General features: G+C 38.9%; 1 protein-coding gene across 6 annotated transcripts in view; it reads left to right on the plus strand.

Annotated features, from left to right (window-relative positions):
- LOC135222048 (protein kinase C, brain isozyme-like) overlaps positions 1–12,500 on the plus strand; it is a 548,910-nt gene that overhangs the window by 378,625 nt on the left and 157,785 nt on the right. The gene's annotated exons all lie outside the window — the stretch shown is intronic.

The following is a 12,500-nucleotide window of genomic DNA, read 5'->3' on the forward strand; positions in this document are numbered from 1 at the left end:
CAATCCACATTCCATAGAGATTTAATAAAATTATATATGGAAAAACTGACTGCATGTGTGTGTGTGTTTTGCTGGTTTTCTTGAGAAAGGGAGAGAGAGAGAATTCAAACAAAGCTTAGACAGTAAACAAATAACCAGATATATAAGCTATTGTCTTTGTTTCTTCAAGTAAGGATTCCAGTGGCGACCGATGTATCCTTGGATTGTGGCCGTGGGTGTTGTGAAGTGATTGTAGGTGATTGTTAGTTGTATGCTACTTGCGAGCCTTGACTCTGAAGTGATTGTTATTTTTTTTTTAGCCTTGATTTGGACGTGATTGTGTATCATATTCTGATTGATATCTTTCGTGTGTGTGTGTGTGTGTGTGTGTATTTACGGGCTTATTGTGTATGGTCTTGTAACCCTTAACAACAGAATAATAACCTGGATGATGTATCATCTAAAATGTATGTTTGTATGAACCGCTTTGATATTTGTAGGTCGGATTTTTCGAGTTTTATGTTGTAGTGTCTCAATGTCATCATTTCAGAAGAGGCTGCTATACTATATATGACTTCTGTTTACCGAAACAGAGAAGGAGCTTGAAGGATAATATTATTTGTTAATAATAGGGTGTCTGTAAAAAAAAGAATGATAAAATGTAGAAGGGTTTCAAGTGAGAGAACTTCAAATAAATAAAGGTAAGAAGATGTCATGTACCTGTAAATAGCAATATTAGTAGGACCGTGACTTGAGTAAATGAACCATATTATTGTAAAAATAGTGATGCCTCACTTGATCGCCACATAGTTAGCTAGAATATTTGCTTGTCATGTACAGCAGCTATTATGAAAAGTGTAAGATATTGTAGGTGGTTTGTCCTGTAATATTATTATGTATATAAAAGCTGGTTACTATTATCAGAAAAGGAACTAATGACTTGAGAGACTTGAGATCTTCTCGCACTTTTGAAATCTTCGAATACAGAGCGAATGAATGTGAGTGGAATCAAGCAGGGCGGGTTCCTAGTACCCACTCTGTTTCCCCCAGCTGGGCCTCCGATCCCACCAAGGGATCGTACGTGGAATTTCTTCATTTACTTTCCTTTTGGATTTGAGGCTTCCTTTGGAAGACTTTGGATACAGTACCTTGCATGTGTAATTGCTTATTGCCTTCTGTGCGTGTTCAACTGTCTAGATGAGGCGAGGAGTCCCATCTCAGCTGACCTCAAAGGTTCCTCAGTCTCGTGAGCCTTTGTAGATTCTACCAGAGATCGATCATTAGACTCTTCTGTCAGTCACACTTGCCGAGTCTGAACACCGTGTTGCTGGAAAGGGTGGGGGGTAGGGGGGTAGGGGGGAACTGAGGGTCAAGACAGCACTGGGAGGTCACGTCGATGTTATTGGAGGATGTAGTGGGGCGTATTCATTTGGACATTGCCCACGATTGAAGAACGTTATGATCGGTAATGCTTTTGACGTTTCGAAATGAGAGGTCAGTTAAAACCTCCTACTATTTTGAAGGGTAACTATCTTCATAACCTCATCTCTTCCCTGCATCACTAATGGTTTCTGCTCTCTCTCTCTCTCTATCTCTCATTGTGATGCAAGATTGATCAGGTGCTCAGGTCAACTGGGAATTGGCGGTCGTTAATATTCATTAGAAAATGAATTCGCCAGTGAACCTGGAATTGAAACAGAACACACTTCAACTGTTTGAGTATAAGGCGCATATGCTCCTTCATATTTGGATAATGTCCAATTCCAGTTTATGGTGATTTGATGTTTATAATGAGAATGCTTTGATCATTTTCTATCTCTTCTGTCAGGTGTCTGTATAATGATGAAAACAGCTGTCTCAGCAGAGAGAGAGAGAGAGAGAGAGAGAGAGAGAGAGAGAGAGAGAGAGAGAGAGAGAGAGAGAGCAGCGAACCAGTGGAGCATTAAAATCCAGCAGACGTCTATAGGCAATCGGATACCTCTATTTGTTAGCTATAGTGACCACTTAGCACTGGTCCTTTGTTTACATTCTTAAGTTATGACTTGACTTTGTTGTTGAAGCTACTCTCTCTCTCCAGCTCTCTTTCTTTTCTTCTTCATCTTTTTCTTCTTCTTCATCATCTTCCCATTGTCAATTAGATTCCGCACATACATTAGGAATAAAATACTGCATTACATAGGCTGTGCCTGTTAGCTATACCTGCTAAGGAGTGTGGAAGGAGTTAGAATGATATCAAAAAAAAATGTGTAAGGGTATGTTTACGTGCTACGAAAAGGATTAACGTCGTAAACATTGCACTGTTCACTTTTTGTTGTTGCAGTGACACCCGATGTTTTATCCTCGTGGAGATGTTCATTGTAACGTATCCTTATTCATTGTAGGGTCTACACACGAGAATGACCTTTATACTCGCTGTGGAATAATTTTATATTTGTGATGAACGTACTTGAGAAGTATTCAATAGGTAAGGAAAGACTGCAGACGAATATAGCTGATACGACGGCCTTGAGGGAATGTATTATTATTATTATTATTATTATTATTATTATTATTATTATTATTATTATTGATTATTATTATTCAGGAGATGGAACCTGTTCATATGGAAGAAGCCCACGAAAGGGTCCATTTCCATTGACTTGAAATTCAAACTTCCAGAGAATATTAAGAAAGAAGTAAGAGGAGGTAAAGGGAAATACAGAAAGAAGAGAAACCACTTATTCAAAACGAAAAAAAATTAATTAATTAAATAGATAAAAATGAATTCAAATGCAAGGAGAATAGCATTAGAGCAGTAATGCATTGTATCTTCTCTTGAACTGAAGACATCCTCCTCTGAAGGGAGGGTGTTCCACAGTCCAGCCGTGGGAGGAACAAAGGACCTCTGGAACTTTTGGAGAACTTCGACAGCGAGGATAAACATTTATGCCATACCGGTGCTGCTGCTCAGCGAGTCTGGTTGCTCTCGGCAGGGAAGCCGGGGGATCGTGGGTCAATTGTTTGACGAACGATAGGAAGGGGTTCGAAGTTGTTGGGAAATTCTCTGTCTCCTCTCTCTCTCTCTCTCTCTCTCTCTCTCTCTCTCTCTCTCTCTCTCTCTCTCTCTCTCTCTCTGGCTCTCGGGCCATAATGGCCTGTTAATGACTGTGATCCGAACGATGGTCCGAGTCTTAATTACAGAGTGGGTAATTAAGACTATCAGACACCAGAGGAAAAGGGAAAAACTCCTAATTAGAAAATCATTATAAGTCTAAATGACTCTTTTTGGTGGGGGATCGGGGGCAGAGTCTCTTGCTCTGGAGTGCTTTTTCATTTCTTCTCAATATATTTTCTTAGTGTTTTAGTTTTCTGTGAAAGAAAACTATTGAGGTGACTTTGTCCGTCCGCACTTTTTCCATCCGGCCGTAGATTTCGAAAAAAAAAAAAAAAAAAAAACTACTGAGACTAGAGGGCTGCAAATTGATACGTTGATCATCCACCCTCCAATCATCAAACGTACCAAATTGCAGCCCTCTAGCCTCCTCAGTAGTTTTTATTTTATTCAGGGATAAAGATAGCCATGATCGAGCGCTTGGCAACGCTACAGGTGCCACCACCGGGCCGTGGCTGGAACTGTGATTATGTCTTTAGGACTCCTCTCCGGCCTCCCATTGCTTGACAAGACTTGCTGGAATAGGAATTGGAATCGGAATAACCAATTTGCGCCCAAGGCCAAGCGCTGGGACCTACAGTGAGGTCATTCAGCATTGAAAAGGAGATTTGACAGTAAGGAGGTTGGAAAGGGTGTGTGTATATGCATACATAAAGGTTTATAGGGTGTATGTATATGTATATATTTGTGTATTATACACATATTAAAGATCTACTGAAAATCGGTGACATTAGGTTACCTTCATGTGGTCGAGGTGGAATGCATTCTCTCTCTCTCTCTCTCTCTCTCTCTCTCTCTCTCTCTCTCTCTCTCTCTCTCTCTCTGTCAATAATTTCCTTAGCTGTCGATTCCGAAATACTCAATAATTCGGTTGCTTTTTGGACAATGCTGCGTTAGAGCAGTAACCTACTCTCTCTCTCTCTCTCTCTCTCTCTTTGTCTTTTTTTTTTCTATCATTTTGAAGATTTTTTTTTAAATGATTCTTATAGAAAAGGAGACCCAGTTGTATTTTTAATTTGTATATCTTCACATTTGTTTTCTGAGCCTTTTCGTAGGGGGTTAGTGCCAACATTGAACCTCATGCGGTGCACTGTAGGCAACGTCCTTTCGGCCCCCTACCTGCATCCACTTTTATGCCTTCTACTGTACCTCTCTTCATTTTCCCATTCTTCTATCGGACTTTCCTTTCCTCATATTCTCACAATTACTGATTCAGCTGTGAGGAATTCTTCCTGTTACACCTTTCAGTCCTTATATTATTATTATTATTATTATTATTATTATTATTATTATTATTATTATTGAGACGATGAAGCCTATGGTTATGGGTACGATTTCCATTGGCATATCCCATATCCTTCTCATTTCTGTTTTTGGGTCTTGCTACTTATCAAATTTTCAATCATCATCATCATTATTATTATTATTATTATTATTATTATTATTATTTATTATTATTGTTTTATTATTAGTTAATTATTTTATTCTGGTTGCATTATAATTTGTATATTTGGAGACTACAAGGGGCTATTATTATTATTATTATTATTATTATTATTATTATTATTATTATTATTATTATTTTCATTCAGAAGGTGAAAACTATTCATATGGAACAAGCCCACCACCAACGGGCCCACTGACTTGAAATTCAAGCTTCCAAACAATATTATGGTGTTTATTCAGGAGACGTATGGAAAGGTGAAAGGAAAGGAATCGACAAATAAATAAGATGTTTTGGATGTCTGTCAGTAGAGAGACTACGTAGATTTCTGCTGATGAATTTGAAGTCCCAAAGCTGCTTGGGTGAGAATTCTGAGAACTGAGGTTAGATAGATATTTAGAGATTTGTGGAATTGAAAGCAGCGAGGAAGATATAAGTGGCAGAATGTGACCGAAGCTTATGCAATAGATGATTATATATATAAATATATACTCCGAAAGAAGTAGTAGGGAAAGTCATCCTCATCTTTCAACAGTTTATTTCAATGCCGACGTTTCGCGACGAATTTCAAGTCGCATTTTCAAGGCTAAAAATATATATAAATTTACGAACATTAATAATTGATTTAATTTAATTTTTATTAAAAATGTCATGTCAACAGCTCTCAATAAAGAAAAAGTTAAAATTTTAAATCAACAGCACCTCCCAAAAGTCATAACATATTAAAAGTACAAGACTTCACTCAAATTTCAGAAACACCTACCTATACAAAAGAAAGAGTAAGACTAACACAATATAGGTAAGAATACAGTGCGGCAAACCAGCTGCCCAAACTACACCATGAACAATTTCACAGAGGACGTTTGTGCACTGTTTTTAACTTCTCCATAAGGATTTTGTCAAATATCATTAAAAGAGGGGAAACAACAATGAGAGAGAGAGAAGAGAGAGAGAGAGAGAGAGAGAGAGAGAGAGAGAGAGAGAGACCATTCGTGTAATCGCCCTTATTTTAATATTGCTGAACAAATAGTACATATAAACTTTTCACTTCTGCACCCGTATTTTATCACCCATCATAGATGGGTAAGTTTGCTTGTCATTATAAAGCCTGACGTCATGACCTACCTGAACTGAGTTCAAAGAGACACTGAACTGAAACATCTAAAAAAAAAAAGAGGGTAAGTAAATTATATATATAATATACACATATATATACCTATATACATACTTACATATGTAAGTTACATACAGGGTGTCCATAAAGTCCCAGTACCATTACAAGTATTTATTACTTGCAATGGTACCGGGACTTTATGGACACCCTGTATATATACATACCCATAAACCTATATACACACACATATATATATTATTATATATATATGTGTATGTATATCTTACCATAAAAAAACACCACTCCTCCCTGTGGCCCTGTTCTCAATTCCTTGAGATACGACAGATTTCGCTAGGGAGGTTGAAAAAAAGATTAAAAAAAAAAACGCCGGGTATTAGAATAACGATCCATGCATTTAATAAAACTCATCCGAGGACAGATAAAAGATTACGCCTCGAAATTGTTAGCAAAATTGTGTGGGGGTTTGTTTGTTTTTCCAGTGGCAACCCTCATTACTTTAATGAAAACGAATACACAACGAACGGCGGGAATCTTGCAAAGGTTCGGACAGGGGGAGTGACATAGAGGTGCGGTTTATTATATATATATATATATATATATTATATAATATATATATATATATATATATATATATATTATATATATATATAGGAAATATCTTTCACCATGAAACACTGAACGTGTCGGTGTGTAACGCAATTGGACACCACCTCAGAGACGCTGGAACTGACGAACAGCTACTCCGTTGAAGCGAATAAGAAAGCCTCAGTGGCGTGGGGTCGTTATGGTGTTGGCCTGTCACCTCGGTGGCCACGAGTTCGATTCTCCGGCATCCCACTGAGGGGTGAGAGATGTGTATTTCTGGTGATTGAAGTTCGCTCTCGACGTGGTTCGGAAGTCACGTACTAAAGCCGTTGGTCCCGTTGCTGAATAACCTTACTGGTTCCATGCAACGTCAAAACACCATACAAACAAACAAACAAGAACACCGGAGTAAATTGATAGCGAGATCTTCCAGGCGACGACGAAGTTAGCAATTGAAATGCAAAAGGCGCCTCCAGAGTGCCAGTTGAAACAAAAGTCGCAAATTCGAACCCATTTGCAACTGGCTACGTGCAGCCACTTCGGAGCAGCAGATGACTTCACTTTCCCAGGTATATAGTATATTTTGGAGCTCGCTCTCTCTCTCTCTCTCTCTCTCTCTCTCTCTCTCTCTCTCTCTCTCTCTCTCTCTCTGTTCTCGCGTGATTTTGTCTTTTCAGATTCTACCGCTTCAAGGTGAATGGAGGTTCAATATGGTTTATTGGTCGTATTTTTTAATACTTTATGATCTTTTATACGAGGTGGAGAGTGATCACTGTTCAACTGATCCACTAAATATTCTTTGAAGTAAACCGAAAGGGTGCAGGAAATTGCCAAAAATTCTGGATCTTCGTAATAGGTTGGTAGATTGGTTTCATTCCATTTCAACTTCTATTTAACATATAGATTTCCCACAACAATAAGGGTTTGATTAGGAACACTTGATATATATATATATATATATAATATATATATATATATATATATATATATATATATATATATATTGCTACTATTATTATTTTTATTATTATTACATACTCACTACTACTATCGAGATGGCTATTTTTCTGTCTGCCCTCAGATCTTCAACATCACTGAGGCTAGAGGGCTGCAAATTGGTGTGTTGATCGTCCACCCTCCAGTCATCAAACATACCAAATTGCAGCCCTCCAGCCTCATTAGTATTTATTTCATTTAATGTTAAAGTTAGCCATGATCGTGCGTCTGGCATCGATACGGGACAGGCCACCACTGGCCGTAGGCTGAACGTCTCAAAGGCCGTGACTCATACAGCATTAATCATCATAGCAGTGTCTCCCGTTCTTCGGGGAAGAGAAAGAGGGAGTCTCACTGAGAGTGTTGTAACGGACCTGACCGATGAGTTCGGGGGCTTAAAGTTCATGTGGGCAAAGGAGGAAGGAAGGGGGTCGCGGTTTTTGAAGTCGACTTTTGTTTGGGGGGGCTAGGGGGGTTGGGGGGGGAAGGGGCCTGCGTCTTTGTGTGGCGTTGGCTGTCGATGCAGCGTGGAATAAAAGACTCCCTCTCAATTCATCTGTCGTGTTTGAAATCCTCGATCCGAATGCGTATGATGCCTCGGGTGTGGAGGACGGTTGGGGATAGATATATATATATATATATACATATATATATATATATATATATATATATATATATATACATGTTGTATATAATATCCCATACAACATTTACATGCAAAAATTGCAGGATATACATATAAATATATACATATACTATATATATAATTGTGTATATATATATATTAATACTATCAGCTCTACCTGTTCCTCGGACTTCTAAATGACCTCGATGTAGTACATCTTTCCCTGGCCAATGCTGCTGCATCACTGACCGGCTCAGTCAGGCACCGCTGGCCGACGGCAGGTGTGCACATGTTGCGAGGAAAGATTTGGTGGCTAGACCCCCTTAAACGGTCCTCGATAAAACTAGGGTATTGTGGAACACTGATATTGACGTTAAATGAAGAAGGCCCATCTGTGACTCTTATGGCCATAACGCCCAAAAAGGTGGCAGCTCCCCTGCTATCAAGGTAGGCCTAGGCCCTTGTTATATAAGTCGATAGGGCATGGTCTCCTGCCCCTGATGCTGTGGGAAGCCTCTGGCCCCCGTTCGCAAGGAGGGGAGTCCCCCGCTTACTACTAACGGTACCGTATGGCCCCCATATTGAGGGAAGCCTGTTTGTAACTATAGAAACACTTCGACATAGGGGTTATGACATCCTGGGAAACGGCCCTCGAATGTCTGATCTTGACTAAAACCTTCCTGGGGTTGAGGGGAGTCTATGGTAAAATTTGCAGTCCAAGCTTTTATAGTATGGGCGTGCATGGCGAACAAACAGACATAAATTGCCTTTTATATCGATAGATTTAACATATATAGAAGGCTGGATGGTGGCAACCAGGATCCAAAATACAGCCATAATGAACTTGGGGAAGACATCTCAGGCATTTGCATGCAAAAACTGTATGCAATTACATTAAAACATCATAAAGGACTTTGGCTAAACAAGTGAGATGGAAAACCGATAAAAGAAAACATTCAGTTTAAAATGCCTTGAGAAAGATACTACCATCCAAGTGGAAAGACAATACGAGTGACAAGGAGGAACTTTTGTACTTGTTTGTAGCATTTTAATAATCAGTCCGAGTCTTTTATGATGTTTTCATGTTTTTGTAAATATATATATATATATATATATATATATATATATATATATATATATATATATATATATATATATATATATTTACAGCTGTGATGATGTGGCTAGGCGTGGAAACGTAGGCAATAAAACCATGCCAAATGCCTAAGATGACTTCCTCAAGTTTTTTTTCGTATATGTAAATAGCTAAGTTAAACACTGTGTCTGTGCACTAAAATATTAAGTTGTAGGAAGCCCTCACTAAAATCTGGAAAAAAATTCAATTTTGGAGAGTACATTCTATCCCCCTTTCAGAAAGAGAAATGAATTTTTTTTTCCAAATTAATTTCAGTGGGCGTCCTACAACATATATATATATATATATATATATATATATATATATATATATATATTTATATATATATATATATATATATATATAAAAGGAAGATACAATCCACAATGATGCAAAGTCCTTCTGTAGTTTTATAAAATATATATTTCTTGTACAGCAATTTATGGCTTTCGACCATCAGCTGTGGTCTTGTTCACTAAAATATATATCGCCTCAAGGAACTGACATTTAGGAGCACAAACACACTTTTCATATGATAACTTTTGAAACAATGAAGATTAGGTAGTAAGCAAATTAACTGTCATTATGTATATGAACAGTCGGTTGGGCCATCGTCCTCTCCAGAATTCATCTTGATCTTCGTGGGGGTGTAGGGGGGGGGGGATGTTTCTGTTGTCAACTGCTTGTTAGTACTATGGTGGTTGGGTGGTTTGTTGGAGAAATGACCTGAGTGGAGGAGGGAACAAGAGAGGAAGCTTCACCGTCATCATTGACACATATATTCCTCAAGTTTGAAATTTTCCCTTCTCTACATATCTCTTCACAAATAGCAGTATTATCTGCCATTCCAGTATTTCTTATAAAAGTCTCGTTTAGGGAAATTCACGCCCCTTCGACTACTCGTCTCAAAGTCCTGTCGTTACGTTCCCTTCTCTCATCAATGGAACGCTCGCTTTCTCCCACGTAGCAGTCATTGCAGTCAGTGTGTGTGTATGAGAGAGAGAGAGAGAGAGAGAGAGAGAGAGAAAACAGTCCGATGATTGCAAGGGATGTCTCCTGAGTGGCTCGATGCAGGCGGATATTGCCGGGCCCTTAAGAAGGGAATTTCGGCAGCCGCCCGTCCCTGCTCAAGGGGAAGAGAGGCATCCGAATCCCTCCATAAGGTCTGTTCGTTTCCTCGCACCAACTACTCTGACGGGGTAGTCTGTCGCTGGCTTTAAACGACAGCTATTAGGCTGTTTCCTTACATAAGATACTTGTGTGGTTTGTTATTACTCAAAATTTCCGCCATTTTATGTATATATGTATGTTGTGTGTGTGTTTATGCGTTGATAAGCTATGTGTACGTATACGTCCAGGGTAATAGAATATATATATATATATATATATATATATATATATATATATATGTGTGTGTGTGTGTGTGTGTGTGTGTGTGTGTGTGTGTACGCATTAATAAGCTATGTATACACATACATTCATGGAGATATACTTGTACATGAATATTCACTTAGCTGCATGGATAGAATAATTCCTATTATTTATTATTACTTATTATAAAATATCCACCATTATGTGTATGTGCCTATGCATTAATAATCTCTGTATACACATACATTCCTGGAAGGCATTTGCCACATGAATATTTACTTACTGCACGGATAGGAGACAGGCTCATTTTTGGTTTTCTGTAAAAGTGAACTGCTGAGATGGCTACTGCTATTTGTTTGTCCGCCATCGATTCTTCAAACCCACTAAGGCTAGAGGGCTGCAAATTGGCGTGTTGATCATCCACCCTCCAAGCATCAAACATACGAAATTGCAGCCCTCTAGACTCGGTAGTGTAAATTTGATTTAAGGTTAAAGGTAGCCATGCTCATACGTCTGCCAACGTTGCAGGACATCACTGGCTGTTGTCGTCATTCAAGGCCGTTTGCTAAATTCGCCAGAAGAATTCTTGTCTAATTGGTTGGTGCTCTGAACGGATGCTGCCATTTTTTTTTCTTTCTTTTTTTGCGTCAGTAATTCTGCACATTTTATTGCTCAATGCATTCAGGAATTCATAGAATCTCTCTCTCTCTCTCTCTCTCTCTCTCTCTCTCTCTCTCTCTCTCTCTCTCATATGTATACGTGTTTACAGTTGCAAGTAGATTTTTTTGAAGTATTTAATTAACATCAAAGGGTTTTGGAGAAAAGTCTTTTCCCTTTGTTGTTCGTTACATTTTGTTCCTTTTTTTTATTTTCCGGGAAGATTATATTGAACAAACATCCTCCTCCTCCTCCTCCTCCTCCTCCTCCTCCTCCTCCTCCTCCTCCTCCAAGGAGAGCGAAAGCGTTTTTGCGGACGAGTGGCCTTTAAAACAAAGAAAAAAAATGTTAAGTCTATCTTACTTCAACCAGACCACTGAGGAGCTGATGACCACCTCTCCTACATAGGGCTGTGGGACCTACAGCTTATTGTGGGATCCGAACCACATTATATCGAGAAAGGAATTTCAAATCGCCAGAAACATATTCTGGTTCCACGTGGATGGATCGGGGGGAATCGAACTCGGGGAATACCGAATCGGGGTAGGCGAGCACGTAAGCCACTCGTCTAACGAGGAACACACAAACTTATATTACAGATCCTTAAAACCACTGAGGCTAGAGGGCTGCAATTGTTCAATTGATCACCCACCCTCCAATCATCTAATTTTATTTCACGTTAAAGTTAGCCATAATCGTGCGTCTGGCAACGCTCTTGGACAAGCCGCCACCAGGTTCTTCCTCCTGACTTTCCTCAGCCCTCTCCTGAAGATTGCTTACACCTTTCAAACCTACCTACTATAAATTTCCCTTTCAGCGCTGAATGACCTCATAGGTCCCAGTGCTTGGCCTTTGGCCTGAATTCTATATTCTATTCTATTCTAAAAGAATTTAAGCTTAATGTTTAATAAGAAATTGAATTTTGAGAATCTTAAGCGTAACATTGCTTCCTGTTTCTCCAAACGTTGGTATTATACTGGGTATCCACAAAGTCCCAGTATACCTTTACAAGTATTTATTGCTCAGAAACCTTATGACATAGAGTAATGCACTTTTTTGTAGAATGCTCTACATTTTCTCAAGTTTACATTTAGAGCACTTCATTCTACAGAACAAAACTGCTTTACTCTATGTTACATGGTTTCTGAGCAATGAATACAGGGTGGGGCAAAACCAATGCCCGAGTTTTGATAGGCTATTAGGAAAAGTAAAACAATACTTACAGAATTATTTGTTGTTTTATTCGAATCAGTATACAGTGCCGTTTGTGTGATCACTTTTTAAAGATGGCATCAGGAAGACGGTGGCCATCCTTAGCGATGCACTGTTGAAGGCGATGTCTGAAGTTTTCGGCTGCTCTTCGGCACATCTCAAGGGGTATTGCAGCGATTTCCTCCCGAATTCGCATCTTAAATTCTTCCA

The sequence above is a fragment of the Macrobrachium nipponense genome, chromosome 3 (assembly GCF_015104395.2).
Source record: "Macrobrachium nipponense isolate FS-2020 chromosome 3, ASM1510439v2, whole genome shotgun sequence".
In the NCBI taxonomy this organism is placed as follows: domain Eukaryota; kingdom Metazoa; phylum Arthropoda; class Malacostraca; order Decapoda; family Palaemonidae; genus Macrobrachium; species Macrobrachium nipponense.